The following is an 18,752-nucleotide window of genomic DNA, read 5'->3' as shown; positions in this document are numbered from 1 at the left end:
CGGCTCTGAAATTGCTCCCCGGCCTTGAGAAGGGCTCCCTGGGCTTATCTCAGGGGGAGAGAGAAACTGTAAAAACCTTTATGGCTTTGAGATCATGTCTGGCAGTGGCAGCGATTGTCGCCATAAACATGAGCAGCCCTGCGAGGGAGGGCGATGCCCGGGGCCAGGAGAGTCAGGGGACAGTTGAGCACTGCCCAGGGGCGGCCCCTGCAGAGCCCATCGCACACTTCCCACACTTCACCCCTGCATAAACCCTAAGAGGCAGCAGTGGCTGTGATATTTTTTTAAAATTCTTCAACTCACCTTTTTTTCCCATTACATCTCTGACGTTAGGATGTGTCTTTAAACCAATCGCAGCCGACAATCTCTGTTGGTTAAATCGGGTGGTGGTCAGACCTCGTTGGTTCTGGTCATTATTTCCAGGGGCCTAACTGGTCAACTGCACCCCCTGTGTATTTCCTCACAAATGATTGATTTAAGGACCATCTGTGGGAGGGACTCGAGTCCTGGTTGCTTCCTGAAAACCTTCCGTTGACACCTGATAAGAGCAAGAGAGCGCCAGGGTCAAACCTGCAGAATCAGAGTAAGCAGGTTGGAAGAAAGTCCTGGAGACTGTAATGGAACATTCTTTCAAGAAATGGTGGGTGACCAAATATTTTAACAGTAATGGAGGACAATACTGCGTGAAAAAATATGGACAAGGAAGGTTCTGCGTGGAAAAGTTATCTAGATGATCTGGATGCTGACTGGGAAGAAGTTTTAGGAGTTCCTTAACTAATTTATTTCACTTATATTTTCCTTCATATCTATGTGCAAGGGTATTGTATGATTTTAAAGACAAAGTCTAAATATGTCTCAGAGCCCTTTAATAAAAGTAAAATAAAAATTCTAAGTAACAAGAAAGCATTATGTCATAACTTAATTGTCAGTGTGTTTTCTTTCTTAATGGTACACAAAATGTTAGTGCCTCTTACAATTGAAACATCTTAGGTTGGATTCTACCCATTTCATAGATGAGAAAACTAAGGACACAAGAGGGCACGGGGCTAATAAATGGTAGGGCCGAGGTTCTCTCTGATAACAGATCCTGTTGTCTTTCTAATACCCAAAGCTGACTTGTACACAGACACTGATTTCCCATCTCCCTCAAAGATCTTGCCCCCAGGCAAAGTCTGCCATCCTGAGGGTCTCTGGGAGGCAGCAAGCTTCCCTGTTGTTCAAAATTTAAGCAGGAGAGGGCTTGCAGCAAGCCTTTTGTCCAATGGACCTACGGCCCCTATTACCCCTCACCAAGTCAGCAACCCCAGCCTGGCCAAGCCCACCCCAGTCTGGACCATCACACGTCCTTTGGGCTCTTCCTAAGACTGTGGTGCATGTGTCCAACACAACCCCACCCTTAATCACCTGTCTTGGCCTGAGCAGACCAGACTCTCACCTTATTTTACAGATGAGGAAACTGAGGCCCAAAGAGGTTGCCTGGTTCTCTCACGGTCACAGGTGAGTCAGTGTCAGGGAAGAGTCTGGAATCCAGGGCTCAAAATCCAATGCCCTTTCCAACTTCACAGATTTCCTAGATCCAGAAGAGACGGGCTGGGATGAGAGTGCAGGGACTCCAAGTGGGTCAAAAGAAAGGACTTTCTGGCCAGAGGGATTGCTGAGTCCTGAACATGTAGTCAGGCAGTAATGCCAAAGTCTTTACCTGGGTCTTCTAAGACCAACAAGTTCTGGGACAGCTGTGCTTACAGGGGCAGCAGAGGCGCTGTCTTATTCAGAGGATGGAGCCAAACTACACTTGTCATCTTTCCCATCCACGTCGGATCCTACCTCTCTCTCTTAAAACCCTCTAATGGCTTCTCATCATTTCTAGAACAAAATTCAATCCCTTCACCAGGGCCCCAAGAGCCTATATAAAGTGACTCCTGACCACTTCTCCGAGGTCCTCTCCTACCACTCTGCCTGTTGTTCACTCCATTCCAGCCCCTTTGGCCTCCCCTCTGTTCCTCAACACACCAAAGCTGTTCTCATTTTACAGCTTCACAGCCTTCACCCTGATGTTCCCTTTTTCTGGAACATTCTTCTCCTGGCTCTTCTCATGGCCACTTCCTTTTAACCATTCAGATCTCTGCTCAAATGTTGCCTCTTATTAGAGTGCCCTTCCCTGACCAACTTAGCTAAACAAATGAGGCTTTGCAGGCTATACAGTTTCTGTTGCAACTGCTTAAATCTGCCATTATAGCGCGAAGGCAGCCACAAACAGTATGTAAGTGAATGGCATGGCTGAGTTCCAATAAAACTTTATTTATAAAAGCAGGCAGGAGGCCAGATGACCATAGTTTGCTGACCCTTGCTCTAAATTATTATCTTGTTTGATTTTCCTCATTGTGCTTACAACTATCTGAAACTATTTTTTTAAATATCGATTTATTGTCTTCCCCTACCCTTCCCCCCGAGACTGTCAACTCTAGCCTGCTATCAGTCTTTTTTTTTTTTTTTTTTTAATAATCCCGAGCATTTTTTTTTTTTTTTTAATTTATTTTTTTGGCTGTGTTGGGTCTTCGTTTCTGTGCGAGGGCTTTCTCTAGTTGTGGCAAGCGGGGGCCGCTCTTCATCGCGGTGCGCGGGCCTCTCACTATCGCGGCCTCTCTTGTTGCGGAGCACAGGCTCCAGACGCGCAGGCTCAGTAGTTGTGGCTCACGGGCCCAGTTGCTCCGCGGCATGTGGGATCTTCCCAGACCAGGGCTCGAACCCGTGTCCCCTGCATTGGCAGGCAGATTCTCAACCACTGAGCCACCAGGGAAGCCCTGCTATCAGTCTTGTTCCACACTGTTGTAGTAGCCAGGCTCCAAGAAGGCCCCCAGTGAGCCCTACTTCCTGGTATTCACACCATTGTGTCATCCTCTCACCAAACTGAATAAGACTGTCCTGTGTCATCACTAGGATATTGTGGAAATTTAAACGTGTGACTTTCAAGGCTAGGTTATAAAAGACTTTGTGGTTTTCATTTTGCCGTGTTGGATCATTTGCTCTGAGGAAGCCAGCAGCCATGTTGTAAGGACACTGAAGGAGCCTTGTGGTGGGGTCCACATGGAGAGGAGCTGAGGTCTCCTGTCAACCGCTAGCCATGTGAATGAGCCATCTTGGAAGTGAAACTTCCAGCCACAGTCAAGTCCTAGCTGACACTTTAACTGCAACCTCATGGGAGACCCTAAGCCAGACCATCCAGCTAAGCCACTCCTGAAGTCCTATCACACAAAAACTGTGACATAAGAAATGTTTGCTGTTTCAAATTAGGATAATTTGTTATGCAGCCATAGATAAAATACAGTTGCCCAGCACAATGTCTGGCACATAGTACATGCTCAATAAATATTGGTTAATAAATACATTAGGTGCTCAATAAATATTATAGAAGGACACTATAGAAATAAATATTTGAAAGGTATAAATGTAATACTACATAAATATACGTAAAAATATAAACTGAATAACATAGAAGGGCACAACTGAGACTTTCTTAATCCACTAACAGTCCTTGGACAAGGTACCTATGCAAGAATTCTTCGAATCTTGAGATCCTAAGCTTCCAGAATTCTCAGTTTCTGTGTTTCTAATACTCTCTAAGTTGATGATTATATGACTCTGAGATGTTAGGTTTCTGTTTTGCCAAGTCCATGATTCTATGATTTTGTGCTTCTGACGTATTGTGATTCATTTATCAATACATATCTTTGTTCAGAAACTCTTCTCTGCCAGGCACAATGTCAGGAGCTAGGGGCTCAGTAGAGAAAAGACGAGCCCTGTTTCTGCCCTCCTGTGGCTCATGAGCTGAGGGGGACACAGGCAAGCACATGGGCATATATGACCCACAGTGAGTGTCATGCAGGTAGGCACAGGCACTGTGGGTGGGAGGTCGGGGTGGGGCAGGAGGCACCAACCCAGCCTCCTGGGGACGGGTGTGAGCAGAAATGGCTTCCCAGAGGAGCCAGGAAGAGAGAGAGAGAGAGTATTCCAACCAGAGGAAGGGGGCACTGGTGTACACTGTGTTCCAAGTGAGGGAAACAACAAGTGCAAAGGTCCAGGGGTTAGGGAGAGAGAGACTATGTGGCATATCCAGTAAATTAAACCGAGATTCGTCTGAGTTGGTATAGAGTTAGGGGCCGGGGGGTGTCGGAGAGAGGTAAAGTGGCAAGAGACTATGGCCAGATGACAGAGGACCTAGTAAACCATGTCAAGGAGTTTGAATTTTATCCTGAGGGTAAAGGGGAGCCAATGAAGTGTTTTAAGAGGAAGAGTGACACAGTCTGCTTAGAGAAAAATGCCTCTGGCTGCTGCTTGCAGGTTTGGAAAGAGGAGAGACCAAGGAGGAGGCTGGAACAAGACCCCAGGTGAGAGAAGAAGAGGCCTGAATGCATGGGAGATGGGCCCGAGAGAGGCATTTCATCTGCGGTGTGGTGAACAGGTGGGGCGTGTGGATTATACTGGTAACCTGTGAATCCAGGACTCCTGGACTTCATGATTCTAAGATTCTCTGATTCTGTGTTCAAAACTCCATAATTCTTCCACACAAAATGCCTGTTGATATCAGTATATGTTTACAGTCCCCAACCTCACACTGCCCTGCATCTCTCCTTTCTGAGCCTCAGTTTTCCTTGTTTGCAAAGTGGATATCATCAATACCTTCCTTGCAGAGTAGCCAGGAGGTGAGAGCTGCAGTGTGGTCAGCACCTAAAGCAAGGCGGGTGGTCCATCCATGGTAGGCATCTTTGCCCTAAGTGCTGGACATTCAGACATTGTCAGGAAAGAACTGAGTCTTAAGATGACAAGAGAGATCAGAATGGAAGAGCAGAGGTAAGGAATAGCCCTGTTCTCATCTGCTCCTGGTGACCTGGGTTGCTCTGGTTTCTGGGCTTCTAGTTGGGCATCTGGTGCCAGATTTGCTTGTTTGCTTCCAGGTACCAGCAGGTTTACCAGCTGGCCATCGGGTTCCCTTTATCTGTAGCTTGATGGCCCTCTCAGCTCTTCCTTCGGGTCTTAAGCTCCCCCAAGGGCTGCAGACCCCAGCTGGGGGTAGCCAGGCAGGGTCTGGTATTCCTTGGGCAGGTCTGAGCCACGGCAAATACCACCCAGTTGGTTGGAGCCGACTAGCTCCCAAGCCAGTCCACTCTCAAGGTCAGAGTATAGGCATTCTCTTCTTAGACAATGATTCTGTTGGCTCAGACCAGAGCACGTCTTTGGAGACAGAAACCTCACTCATCTCCCCCAAATGACAATACGTGGGCCCAAGAGGGACCCAAGGCTTATGTGCGTTCTTTTTTTACAATTTGCTTCTTGCCAGTGGTTCAGCTTTAATTCCATTTAATCCACAAAACATCAGTTGAACAACACAACTGTGGGCAAACCCCACAGAATGGGCAGGCCTCTTAGAGACTCACTCCTTTCTTGGAGGAGGAAATGGGAAGCTGAGAGAGATGTGCCTAAAACTACCCGGTGTTAAGTGAAGGGTTGGGCTTAGAGTTCAAGGCCAGAGCTCTCCACCGTTTCTCTGCACACAGTAGGGGCTCCACGACTTCAGTGAAATTAAGTCAAATTAGGAGTTTAAGTGACACACATCGTATACATTACCTGCTAGCATTTGCACTGGCTATTTCTAGAAGTGAGAGGAGACTGGAGAGAAAGGTGGCCTCTGGGAGGTGAGTTGGGCAGCTGGGGTCAGGGGTGGGAGGAAGACCTACTTTTAATTTTATGCCCTTTTGTACCTTTCGAATGTTTTAGAACAGAGTCAATCAATCAAACAAACAATCATGATTAAATAAACAATTAAGTGAGCCAGGCTCTTTTGTAACTCCATTCCTATGTACATGCTGTTCCCTCTGGATGAAATACCCTTTCCCGGTTTGCTCTACCTGGAAAACTCCTACGCAAGTTACAAGACTGAACTCAAATGTCCAGTGCCTGAGGCCTGTTGCTGCCTCCCTGTGATAGTTACTCTTCATTTGTCCACCACCTCCACACACCATCATCTGCCCTGCTCTGTGTCCCAGGAGGCACCCATGCCTCCTGACTTCTCATTGGATTTGGCCAAAGAGAGGCATCAACCGGAGATTCAAAGGCAGGATGAGGGAGAAGTGGGGGTGTTTATGCCATCCGCCTCCTGCCTGTTTTGCTTTATTCTTGGCAGGGGCTGCATTTCTCCATGGCCTCACTTCCAGGCTTCCAGCTATTTCCAGGAGCAGTTACACTGTTCCCTCTCTCACCCCTTTAGGTCTGGGGGTGATAACGGCTCCCCACATTTCTAGTCCCTGGGTGCCTCACTAGTCCTTGAAGATTCCCTTCGCCTGCCCACAGCTCTGTAAATACTCCATCCATTAAATTTGCTTCAGTTAAGCCGACGGTTCTCAACCTGGAGATCTTGCTTCTCAGGGGACATTTGGCAATGTCTGAAGACATTTTTAGTTGTCATGACTGGTACGGGAGTGCTACTGGCAACTAGTGGGTGGAGGCCAGGGATGCTTCTCAACATCCTACAATGCACAAGGCACCTCCCCTCTCCAACAGAGAATTATTCAGCCCCAAATGTTAATGGTGCTGAAATGGAGAAACCCTGATTTTTTTTTTTCTTTTTTTTGCAGCGTCGCACAGCTTGTGGGATCTTAGGACCAGGGATCGAACCCGTGCCCCCCAGCAGTGGAAGCACGGAGTCCTAATCACTGGACCGCCAGAGAAGTCCTAGAGAAACCCTTATTTAAACATTTGAGATGGCTACTGCTCCCTGCCTGGACGCTGGCAGTTCATGGCTGGGGGTTCTGGACACCTGCTGCCCTCTCTGTACTGTGGTGTGATCTACTCCTTTACATGTTTGCTGTTGGCTTCCTCTTAATGGCAAAATGATGAAAAGACCCAGTCTTTGCACTCAGGTCATCCACAGTACAGTAGGGAGAGACCCTGGTGAGCTGGGTGCCCCACCAGACTTGAGTCTTTGAGGGCAGGGTCTCTGTGTCATTCACCACATAGCCCCAGGAGGAGGAGGTCAGCAGACATTTGCTGACTGAGCCAAGAAATCCTTCAACAATGTTTTAAAACAGGCTGCAGACAACACGGGACTAGACTCAGTGGCTATACAGGACCCAGAGAACCTGGGTGACTTTCCCTGTGACATAAATTCCAAGGAAACCACCGTTAGGCAAATATATACAGAATGAATGAATAGTGAATTCATTCATTAGGCAAATATATACAGAATGAATGAATAATGAATGAGTGATAGTCCTGGGATAGGAGTGGGTGGGCAGGAAAGAAGGCAAGAAGAAGGTGTCTCATCTTTCAAATGGGTATCATAGTAGAACCCACCTCCTAAGATTTTTTTTTTTAATAAATTTATTTATTTATTTATTTTTGGCTGTGTTGGGCCTTCGTGCGGTGCACAGGCTTCTCATTGTGGTGGCTTCTCTTGTTGCACGGGTTCTAGGCACGTGGGCTTCAGTAGTTGCAGCACATGGGTTCAGTCGTTGTGGCTTGTGGGCTCTAGAGCACAGGCTCAGGAGTTGTGACACACAGACTTAGTTGCTCGGTGGCATGTGGGATCTTCCTGGACCAGGGCTCGAACCGGTGTCCCCTGCGTTGGGAGGGGGATTCTTAACCACTGTGCCACCAGGGAAGTCCCACCCACCTCCTAAGATTACTGTGAGAATAAAATTAGTGGAAAGCACAGTGTGTTACCTAGTACCTGGTTAGCACAAAAGAAACAGTATCCATCTGCTACCTGGAGGAAGTGATGGAGGAGGAGCATAAAAGTGGGGGCTGGGGAACATCTCTGCCACAAACAGGGACTGCTTTGCACCCCTGGGCCTCAGTTTCCCCATCTACAAAATGGGCAAAATGTAGGCAAGATTAGTGCTTTACAGAAACTATATCATAAAGGATACTTTTAGGGGTTCCACAACATGTGATTCAAATACTACTTTCAAAATCAAATCTATAATTTAATAAAAGTAAGAGGCCCAGTGTGTTAAGTTACTGACAGTGAGGGCTCACTCTCAGGCAGACCGAGGGTGACCAGTTCATCCCATTTTGCCCAGGACTTTTCCAGTTTTAGCAGTGAAAGTCCCATGTCCTAAAAACCCCCTCAGTTTTGGGCAAACTGAGATGGTTGGTCAGCCTAGCAGGTCAGATGATCAGCCTGCCCACAAAATTTAAAAAACAATAAATAGCTAACATTATGTCGAATATATAGTAATAATGATAATAACTTTTTGGGGGGAGGGCCATGCTGCGTGGCATGCGGGATCTTAGCTCCCAGACCAGGGATCGAACCCACGCTCCCTGCAATGGAAACACAGAGTCTTAACCACTGGACTGCCAGGGAAGTCCCAATAATAAATTTTTTGAGCATTCAAATACGCATTCAAAAATTTAACCCAGTGGAGACAACTTATATTCTAACTTGAGCTGCCAGATCTATCTGTTGTGGTGTAGACCACAGAATAAAGCATTTTGGGGCCACCTCTGCTGAATTAAAGCTGGAGTGGAAGATGCAAATGTTTATAGGGCCAGACAACTAGGTCCTACTGTATAGCACAGGGAAGTATATTCAGTATCTTGTGATAAACCATAATGGAAAAGAATATGAAAAAGAATATATATACATATATATGCATATATATATATCTGAATCACTTTGCTGTATAGTAGAAATTAACACAACATTGTAAATCAACTATACTTCAACAAAATAAATTTAAAAAACAAATAAAGGCCATGTGTAACTAGTAAAAAAAAAACGTTAACAGGGCCAAGTGGGCAATATTGGTGAGTGAGGCTGGCCTGTGCAACAGGGGGTGGTGGCAACAATGGCAAAATGGGAAAGGAACGCATTGCTGAGAAGGCGCAGCCAGCACTCAGCTCCGGGCACTTGAGACCAGGGGCCCAGCAATGGCAGGTCTTCCAAGAGAAGCCAGACGTTGCTCTTTAACAGCAACCAATTCAGTGAAAACAAAACAAAACAAATACTACGTGTGTGAAACAAAACCTATCTGTGAGTCAAACCCAGTCCCTGCCCGCTACCCACCCCCAGTGAGCTGCTTTTTAAAAAATCACTATTTAAAATTGTGATAGGGGCTTCCCTGGCGGTGCAGTGGTTAAGAATCCGCCTGCCAATGCAGGGGACACGGGTTCGAGCCCTGGTCCGGGAAGATCCCACATGCCGCGGAGCAACGAAGCCAGTGCACCACAACTACTGAGCCTGCGCTCTAGAGCCCGCGAGCCACAACTACTGAGACCGCGAACCACAACTACTGAAGCCCGCGCGCCTAGAGCCCGTGCTCCACAACAAGAGAAGCCACCGCAATGAGAAGCCCTCACACTGCAACGAAGAGTAGCCCCCGCTCGCCGCAACCAGAGAAAGCCCACACGCAGAAACAAAGACTCAACACAGCCAAAAAAATATAAATAAATAAATAAATAAATAAATGTAAAATTGTGATATATTCATACAATGGAACGCTATACAGCAATGAGAATGAATGAACTCTAGCTATAAAAAATATGGATGAATCTCACAAAAGTAAGCCAGACACAAACGAATACAGCCTATATTCCATGTCTATAAAGATCAACCACAGACCAAAATAATCTAGGGTGTTAGGAGGCAAGATCATGGTTACTCTTGAGAGGGGTGTGACCGGAAGAGGCACAAGGAGGGCTTCTGGGGACTGGCCGGGGTTCCTGTCTTCATCTGGGTGCCAGAGACATGGTGGTGTGCTCTTTGTGATGATTACTGAGCTGTCCACTTAGGCTTGGTGCATTTTTTAAAATGTATGTTGTATATTTTTAATTATATAAAAATTTTGAAACATACATACACACAGAGTTTTACTCTTTGGAAATATTTCTCTGGATGAAGCAGGACTGTGTTTGGATACCAACGAAATCAAATGTTGGAATAATTGGCTCCGGAGGCCGGTTTCCCTGCAAGAAGCATCTGATGGCTCTTTGTTGGATAAATGAAAAGAACACATTTGTCAGGAATGCCCTGATTTAAAATTGTGTCATTTAATAAAACAGCCTCGTTTTTCTCATTGGTCATTTTGTATGCTAATATCTGTGTTGAGAATCCTGTCTGTTTTGTTCATTTCTTTTCCCCAAGTTCTTGGGTGCTTGAAATTATAAAATAACTTTCTATACCTTTTATATCAGGCTTTCATGGGAAAAGGGTTTCACGGCTAAGAAAATACGAGAACCTTAAGGTTGAGGTTCTAAAATTCTGCCTTTCAGAAGTCTCCAAAGGGCAGGATGGCTATGGGGGTGATTCACGGGCAGGGATGGTGGGAGGGGAGTGCCCATGCAAGGAGTGAGGGGAGGGGGGGAGGTGAGGCTGCAGCCATTTCTCAAAGGGCGTGTTTCCGTTTACAAAGGGCCTTTTTATCCGTTAGTCATCTCTTCAGCAAACACGTCCCAAGCGCCCACTCCGTGCCAGGTTACAAGGGTGCAAATTAATCCAATAATCACAAAGACCAGATTACTAACGGTGGCAAAGTATCATCAGAGCCTATGGCTAGGACCCTCGCTGGTCTTCGCCCACCTCCCAAACAACCCAAATCGATGCCGCTCCTCCAACCTGGTACTGATCTTTTCCATCCCAACTCCATAGTCGCCACCTCACTGAACTCCCTGCCCCTCTCAGGGCTCTAAATCAATTCTCCCCAGAGTGTTTTTATAAAATACAAGTCAGAAGATGCCCACTCCTACCCTACCCCAACTCAAAAGTTATACCCGGGCCACAGAGAGTAACATCGGAATTCCACATTGATTGCCTCTGCTCTCCTCTCTCCAGTAACGCTGGTCCAGCTCAGGGCCTTTGCTCTTGCGCTTCCCTCTGCCTGGACTCCCCTTCTCTCATCTCTTCAATTGGCTGCTGATTCTTGCATTGCAGGTGTCACCACAAATGTCACCCAGTCTCAAGAAACTGCCGACACAAGGGCCTCTCTGGGGGAGGACTGAAAAACTGGGGATGGGAAGATGACAGGGAGAAGCGCTTTTGGCTGGGTGACGTTGTGTACTGCTTGAATTTTGTACCATGTGCATATTCAAATAGATTATTAATTTAAACAGAAGTGTCTCCTTGGAGAGGCCTCTCTGGAAAGTGACCTTTCCCAGTTACTTCCTCTTATGGTGCTCTAATCCTCCTTTATGAAGTGTTTAATATAGTTTGTAATTGCTTTGGTTTTTGTTTTGGTTTGGTTTGATTCTCTTTTTAGTTTATTGTCTATCTCCCCTTCATGAAAGCAGGGACTTTGCCTGTCTTCTCTACCACTTAGCACAGTCCTGGCACATAGTAGGTGCTCAATAAATATTTATTGAATAAGTAAAGAAAAGAAGGGAGGGAGAGAAGGAAGGATGTCTGGGATGATAATGGAGAGTTACCCAGGCAAAGCTGGGGTTGGGAGGGTTGGGCTCAGTTCCAAGCAGAGGGAACGGTTGGCTGTTTGAGGACCTGAAGAACGCCAGGCTGATAGGACTGGAGATATGAGAGCCAAGGTGTGAGGCAAGCAAGATAATGTCCATTTTACAGATGAGGAATCTGAGGCTCAGAGAGGACAAGGGACTTGCCCAAGTCAACCAGGAAGCCAGGGTCTCAATTTAAAATCTTGGTCCCAACTCAAGATCAAATAGAATCTCACAGTGTTTGAGCACTTAACTGTACTAACTTATGAGTTGGGTATTTTTATTATTTCCTCATTTGACTGATGAAGAAACTGAGGCACAGGGAAGTTGAGTGACTTGCCCTGGTCACACAGCCAAGAAGTAGATGAGCCTGAAGCCTTTCCCTGGCTCCCGATGGCTCCCAGTTTCCACCTCCCAATTCTCCCAAACTTCTGGCCTCACACAAAGCCCCAGCTCAGCCCCTGACGGGGTGAGTTCAAACCCTGACCCATTCTAGAGTTTTGGGCAAAGCCAGGAAATTCCCTGACACCCTCTGGGGGCTGTGTTTCCCCCAACTCCAAACCGAAAGAGAGCAAAACTAGCCCTGCTTGCAAGTCTGCTGTGAGAAAAAAGTGATAAAAAATAATTATAGGACTCGTAAGTGATAAAAATAATTGTAGGGCTCCTGGCAAACAGCCTGAGCTGTAGAGATACTGTCTAATGATAGCAGGAATTTATGGCTCTGTGGGCCCAGCCTTTTTGAGGCTGGGGTGATAGGAGTTGGGGTCATGAGTGGGGTCACGGGCAGAAAACTCCCAACAACCCCTTCCTGGGGTGAGGCTTGAGCCCTTCCCCTACCAGCCTGGGCAGTGATTTCTGGGGTTCTTGGACGGCCACGCCCCCCAGCCCATGGGCCCCCATTAGTCATCCATCTGGCTGTGGCTTGTGTCTCTTGCCACTTGCGTTTTAAAAAACCTATAAACTATTAGCACTTTATAGTGCGTGATTCATTCACTAATTCTCGGGGCCCTGGGGGAAGGCAGGGAACGGATTTTGGAGGTAGAACGAGACCCAGAGGGCACAGTGACCGGCTCCTTCTGTAGCAGGGGACGTTTACTGAGGCCTACTCTGTGCTACAAGCCTTGTCGGAGGAACGTGGTGACTAGACATCGTGACTTGCCCAGGGTCACAGAGTGCCCTGGAGTGGGGGGACATCAGGGCTGGGCTGTGAGTCCCCAACTCCAAGGACTGCAGTCTCCCCATCACAAAAAAGACTGGGAGTGGCTTGTCCCTACAAGCATTCACAGCTAATTCTTAAAGACATCGAAAGCCCACTTTAGAACCCTAGTGTATTGTTTTGTTTTATAAAAAACAAAATCTACATAGCATAAAAGCTCAAATAATGCAGAGAAGCATAAAGAAGAAAGTTCAAAACACTGAAGTTTTACTACCCAGAGAGAAAAACCACCAATAGCGGAGTTAGCAGAGCTAAGGGTTCAAGAGCACAGCCTCCGAGGCCGAAGTGTCGTGGTCTGGGTGGCAGCTCCAAGCTACCCAGGCAGCCTTGAGAGTGTTAACTCTCCCCTGCCTCAGTTTCTCCACCTGCACAACTGTCTAAGGCAGCACCTGCCACACAGTGCTGTTAGGAGCACTAAAGGAAGAAACTACTTCCAGAGCACCTAGGACAGAACCCATACAGAATAAGTGCTGCTACCTAAGTGATTGTTCAGTGAATCCTCCGTACATGGGAGTTACACCGGCTTGTGGTTTTCAAACCGGATTTTTAAATATACTCAATAAGAAATTCTAAGCATCTTTCCATGTGTTTAAGCTCATTTATGTAAGGAAGGTTTTTTGTTTTTTGTTTTTTTTTTACAGTAATCAGAACTTTATTTATTTGTTGGCTGCACCACGTGGCATGTCGATCTTAGTTCCCCGACTGGGGGTCGAACCCGTGCCCTCTGCAGTGGAAGCACAGAGTCCTAACCACTGGACTGCCAGGGAATTCCCTGTAAGGAAGGTTTTTGATTTAAGGGTTGAGCAGCTTACACATTCAAAAGCCCCCTCCTGACGCTAGATCTCCACTAGCGTCTGTTTGTTCTCTGCCTGTATCTGCCCCAAGAGCTTTCTGTAGATCCCCAAGGCAATCCTGTGTAGAGGTGTGGAAACTAGGGCTCACAGACAGCAAATAACTTGCCTGGAGTCACAAAGCTGGGACTTGAACCTGTAACATCTGCACTCCAGAGCAGAGCTCAAGACATAAAAACAAGCATTGAGAACCGAGGAGGGTTTTGGAGTCAGGTGGACATGATGTTGAATTCCTGTTCTGCCAGTACTAGCTGTGTCACCTCAAGCAAGTCCCTTAACCTCTCCAAGCATCAGTTTTCTCATCTGTAAAATGGGGCTGCTGAGCCCATCACACACTGTTGCCATAGAGATTGCTACTATCTGGCTAATAGCTGTTGTTTCTGGAACAGTAATGCCTGTGGGGCTCCATGCTAAGTGCCTTTCAGACATTATTTCAAGTAACTAGTGAGAAGCCCAGGTAAAGTGCATAGCAGGGAAACAGCAACATGAGCACTCAGAGAATGTATATTTTATAATGGCAGGGGCTTTGGCTGTTTTGCTCATTGTGTCACTTCAAGGCCTTAAACAGTGCCCGGTGCATAGCAGGTGCTCAAAAAAAAAAAAAAAATGTTGAGTGAATGACTTTAATTTAGCCAATATTGATGACAAAAGGGCTCCATGACTTACCAGATACGTGACTTTCAGCAAGTCTCTTAATGCCTCTGAACTTTAATTTTGTCCTAGGTCTAATGGGTACCATGACACTGGCAACATTCATCAGGTGCTAACTCTGTACCGAGCCCTACTCTAAGAGACATATATGTAATATCTCCTTTAAACCTTACAACAACCTTCAAGGTACTATTATTAGCCCACATTAAAGTCAAACCAGCTGAAGCACAGGGAGATTAAGTCACTTGGCTAAGGTCTCACAAGTAGGAAGAGGTGGAGCTAGGATTCAAATCCCTTAGGCACCTGATGCCAGAGTGCACTGCTTAACACTATCTAGGCTGCCTTTCTAAAAGGAACCCTCCCTTCCCCTCAACAGTACAAAGAAAAAATATATTGCGATATAGTCATGGAATGGAATACTACACAGCAACGAAAAAGAGTAAGTTACCAATAACCAAAACAACGTGGGTGAATCTCACAACTATGTTAAAAGGAACCAGGCACAAAATACTAGAGTAGGCTGATAAAATATAGGATGTTCAGTTAAATTTGAATCTCAGATAAAGAATTTTTTTTTTTAGCATAAATATGTCCCATGGGAAATTCAAATTTAACTGACGTCCTGGATTTTTATGTGTTAGACCTGGCAACGCAAAACATTGCATATGTATGATTTGATTTACACGAAGTTCAAAAACAAGCAAAATGAATAAATGGTGATAGAAGTCAGGATAGCGGTTGCCTTGGGTGAGAGTAGGGGTGAATGGAAAGGGTGTTAGAAAAGTTTTATATCTTGATGCGTGTGTGGGTTACCTGTGTGTGTACGCTTTCAACAATTTTTCAGGCTGTACACTTAGTGTTTGTACAGTTTATAAAAGTTGTGAATTGTGACTCCATAAAAATATTTTTTAAATTCTAAAGAGCAATACACCCTATCTTTAAAATCTTTGGTAATAGTATCTAACTGATGGGGTGCTTGTAAGGATTAAATGAGGTAAAGTTTGTGAGTCTCTTAGCACATTTTAAGAGCTCATAGTAAGAACTCAGTAAACAGAAGCTACTGTTAAATGTAACAGCTGCATTATTATCACCCCCTTCTGTAATTTTCTCTATTGTAGATTGGTTGGAGCGCCCTCAAGTGCCTACACGTTGTCGTAGCACCTCAGTTCCTGCAAAGAACATCCTTTATCCAAGCTTGGAGTCTCAATTCCAAAGGGCAATGCTTTTCTTTTCTTTTGCTCCAGGACCACATAAGAAAGTACCAGAATCCACAGGAGACCAATGTGTCCCAAGTCCAACTCCAGCTCTGCCCACGATAGCCCTCTGAACTGCATCAGAAGGAAGGCAGAAGGGAATGCACAGGCTTGTCTCTCTGACTCATTCTCAAAGCGTGATGACAAACATCATCTTGTTTTATAGGAACTCACGTGATAATATTTGAAAGTAGCATTGGACAAGCTACAGAAATGCTTTCACATTAATAATCACAGCTAGCTAGGAGCAAGATGGAGGGGATATGGGGATATGTGTATACATATACCTGATTCACTTTGTTATACAGCAGAAACTAACACAACTTTTTTTTTTGCTTTGGGTCTTTGTTGCTGCGCATGGGCTTTCTCTAGTTACGAGCGGGGGCTACTCTTTGTTGCGGTGCGCGGGCTTCTCATCACGGTGGCTTCTCTTGTTGTGGAACACGGGCTGAGGCGCATGGGCTTCAGTAGTTGTGGCTCGTGGGCTCTAGAGCGCAGGCTCAGGAGTTGTGGCACATGGGCTTAGTCGCTCTGCAGCATGTGGGATCTTCCTAGACCAGGGCTCGAACCAGTGTCCCCTGCATTGGCAGGAGGATTCTTAACCACTGCACCACCAGGAAAGCCCAGAAACTAACACAACATTGTAAAGCAATTATACTCCGATAAAGATGTTAAAAAAAAAAAATAATAATCACAGCTAGCTTTCAGTGGGCTCTTCACGTGTGCAGGCACTGTGCTAAGAGATATATGTCCATTTTTTCCCTTTAATCCTTAAAATGACCTGTGAGGCATATATTGTTGTATAGCCTGCTTTTTGCCTCTCAAGAGTATGCTTTGGGCATCTTTCCATGTCAATAAATATAGCTGGGGCGGTAAGTACTTGATTCAAAGCCTGAGAAACTTAAACAGTCAGCAGCCACTGCCCAGGTGAAGATCAATAATAGTTAACATTTATTGAGTGCTTTATTACACACCAGGCCCTACGCTAATTGTTTAACATGAACTATCTCTCATTTGATCCTTGAGGCAATCTCCAGGTAGCTTCTATTATTATTCAGATGAGGAAGCTGAAGGTCAAAGAGGTAAGGAACAATCCAAGGTCAGACAGTGGGTGTAAATGGCTGAGCTGGGATTCAAACCCCGGTCCATCTGATTCTGGCGCAGGGCTCTCAACCAGGAGGCCAATATGGGGGAGGACACAAGGGAAGGTTCCCACATGGAGAAAGGAGCCACTGACAAATCCTGAAGGCAGGTAAGAGGGCAGTGTGGGCTGAGGCCACAGGGGATGCGGTTTCCAAAAGGCCACAGTTCTCCTTAGAGGGGACAGGAAGGCTTCCTGGAGGTGGTACCATTTGGACTGGTTCTATGTCTCCAGCCCAGAAAGGAGGCCTTTTACTGGCTTATCAGCTCAAGTGATTTCACATCAGACACACACGGGTTCAAATCCTAATTGTGTCACTCTCTAGATTTCTTTTTTAAACAGCATTATTGAAGTATAATTGATATACAATAAATGACACCTATTTAAATTGTATAATTTGATGAATTTTGATATCTGTACATACCCATGAACTCATTCACCACAATCAAGATGATGAACGTTTCCATCACCCCAAAATTTTCTCCTAAGGCCCCTTTATAAGCCGTCCCCTCCTCATCGCATCCCCATTCACAGGCAACCATGGTCACCATAGATTACTTTCTTTCACTATAGATTACTTTAAATTTTCTGGAATTTTATAGAAATGACATCATACAATTTGTACTTTTTTGTCTGGCTTTTTTCATTCTATTTTGAGATTCATCCATATTGCTCACATAGCAATAGTTTGTTCTTTTTTATTGCTGAATTATATATATATAGTAATACATACATCTTCTGTGATATATATATATATATATATATATATATATATATATATATATATATATATATATATATATCACAGTGTGTTTATCTCATTCCCCTGTGGATGGACATTTTTTCCCCAGTATTTTGGGCTATTATAAAAGAAGCTGCTAAGAACATTCAGGTACATGTCTTTGAGTACACAAATATTTTCATTACTCTTGGGTAAATACCTACGAGTATGATTGCTGGGTCATATAAGTGTATGTTTAACTTTTTAAGAAACTGCTGCAAACTATTTTCCAAAGTAGTGCAAGATAGTACAACGAAGCAGTTGTACTATCTTGCATTTCCAAGTGTATGAGAGTTCCAGCTGCTACAGTGAGTCTTTTCAATTTTAGCCATTCTAGATGCACTAGTTTTTGTTGTTGTTGTTGTTTTTTAATCTGTGGACCCCATAAACAGTTTCTTAGACTTCCTGAGCCTCTGTTTTCTCATGTATAAAATGGAGATAATCATGTCAGCTTTGAAAGGTAGTGAAGATACAGTGAACTAGGACATATGGAGACTAGGACACAGTAAGTGCTTCATTAAAGGTGGCTATTTTATTACAGCTGAACCCCAGCCATCCCATGGTCTGGCGACTTATCCCAGGACACAGCATCCTCAACTAGATGGTAAAGGCTGCCTCCTTTGCATGGGGTCAGTGCTGCTAGCCTGGAGGAATAATAATAGCGACATTGATGGTGCCAGGCACTATGCTTGGTGCTTGTGTCTGTTTGATTCTTATAAAGCTGTGTGAGGGGGGCTTCCCTGGTGGCGCAGTGGTTGAGAATCTGCCTGCTAATGCAGGGGACACGGGTTCGAGCCCTGGTCTGGGAGGATCCCACATGCCGCGGAGCAACTAGGCCCATGAGCCACAACTACTGAGCCTGCGTGTCTGGAGCCTGTGCTCCGCAACAAGAGAGGCCACGATAATGAGAGGCCCGCGCACCGCGATGAAGAGCGGCCCCCGCGCGCCGCAACTAGAGAAAGCCCTCGCACAGAAACGAAGACCCAACACAGCCAAAACTAAATAAATAAATAAATTAATTAAAAAAAAAAAAAAAGCTGTGTGAGGTGGTGGTTGTTTTTCTCCATTTTACAGATGAGGAAAACTAAGGTGTAGTAACCAGACATTGGCCAAGGTCACACAGCAGTTAAGTGATTGTGCTGGGTTTTGAACCTAGGTCAGTGCGATCTGGGGTCCAGAAGTCTTGCTAATGGAGGGCCTGGCTCAGAACTAGTAAGATGGCCCTATCACAAAGGCATGCCCTGGACCTCCCTGGCGGTCCAGTGGTTAAGACTCAAGTGCTTCCACTTCCGGGGGCACGGCTTGATCCCTGGCTGGGGAACTAAGATCCTGCATGCTGCAGCGAGGCAAAAAAAAGCATGTCCTGAGGCTCCGGCTGTCTTCAGGCAGGTTCCCTGGAAGTGGAGCCTGAGGCAGGGTT

General features: G+C 45.6%; 1 long non-coding RNA gene across 2 annotated transcripts in view; it reads right to left on the bottom strand.

Moving 5' to 3' along the window:
- The window catches only part of LOC309645385, a 43,460-nt gene that overhangs the window by 8,248 nt on the left and 16,460 nt on the right, over positions 1–18,752 (bottom strand). For both annotated transcript variants that reach the window (XR_014254851.1, XR_014254852.1), the window contains 2 exons: positions 1,436–1,570; positions 304–538 (listed from right to left, as the gene is read on the bottom strand). This is a non-coding gene — a long non-coding RNA (uncharacterized lncRNA). The remainder of the gene's footprint in view (positions 1–303; positions 539–1,435; positions 1,571–18,752) is intronic.

The sequence above is a fragment of the Balaenoptera physalus genome (genome assembly GCF_965194825.1).
Source record: "Balaenoptera physalus genome assembly, chromosome: 16".
Lineage (NCBI taxonomy): Eukaryota > Metazoa > Chordata > Mammalia > Artiodactyla > Balaenopteridae > Balaenoptera > Balaenoptera physalus.
This window is presented reverse-complemented; position numbering and strand designations above follow the sequence as displayed.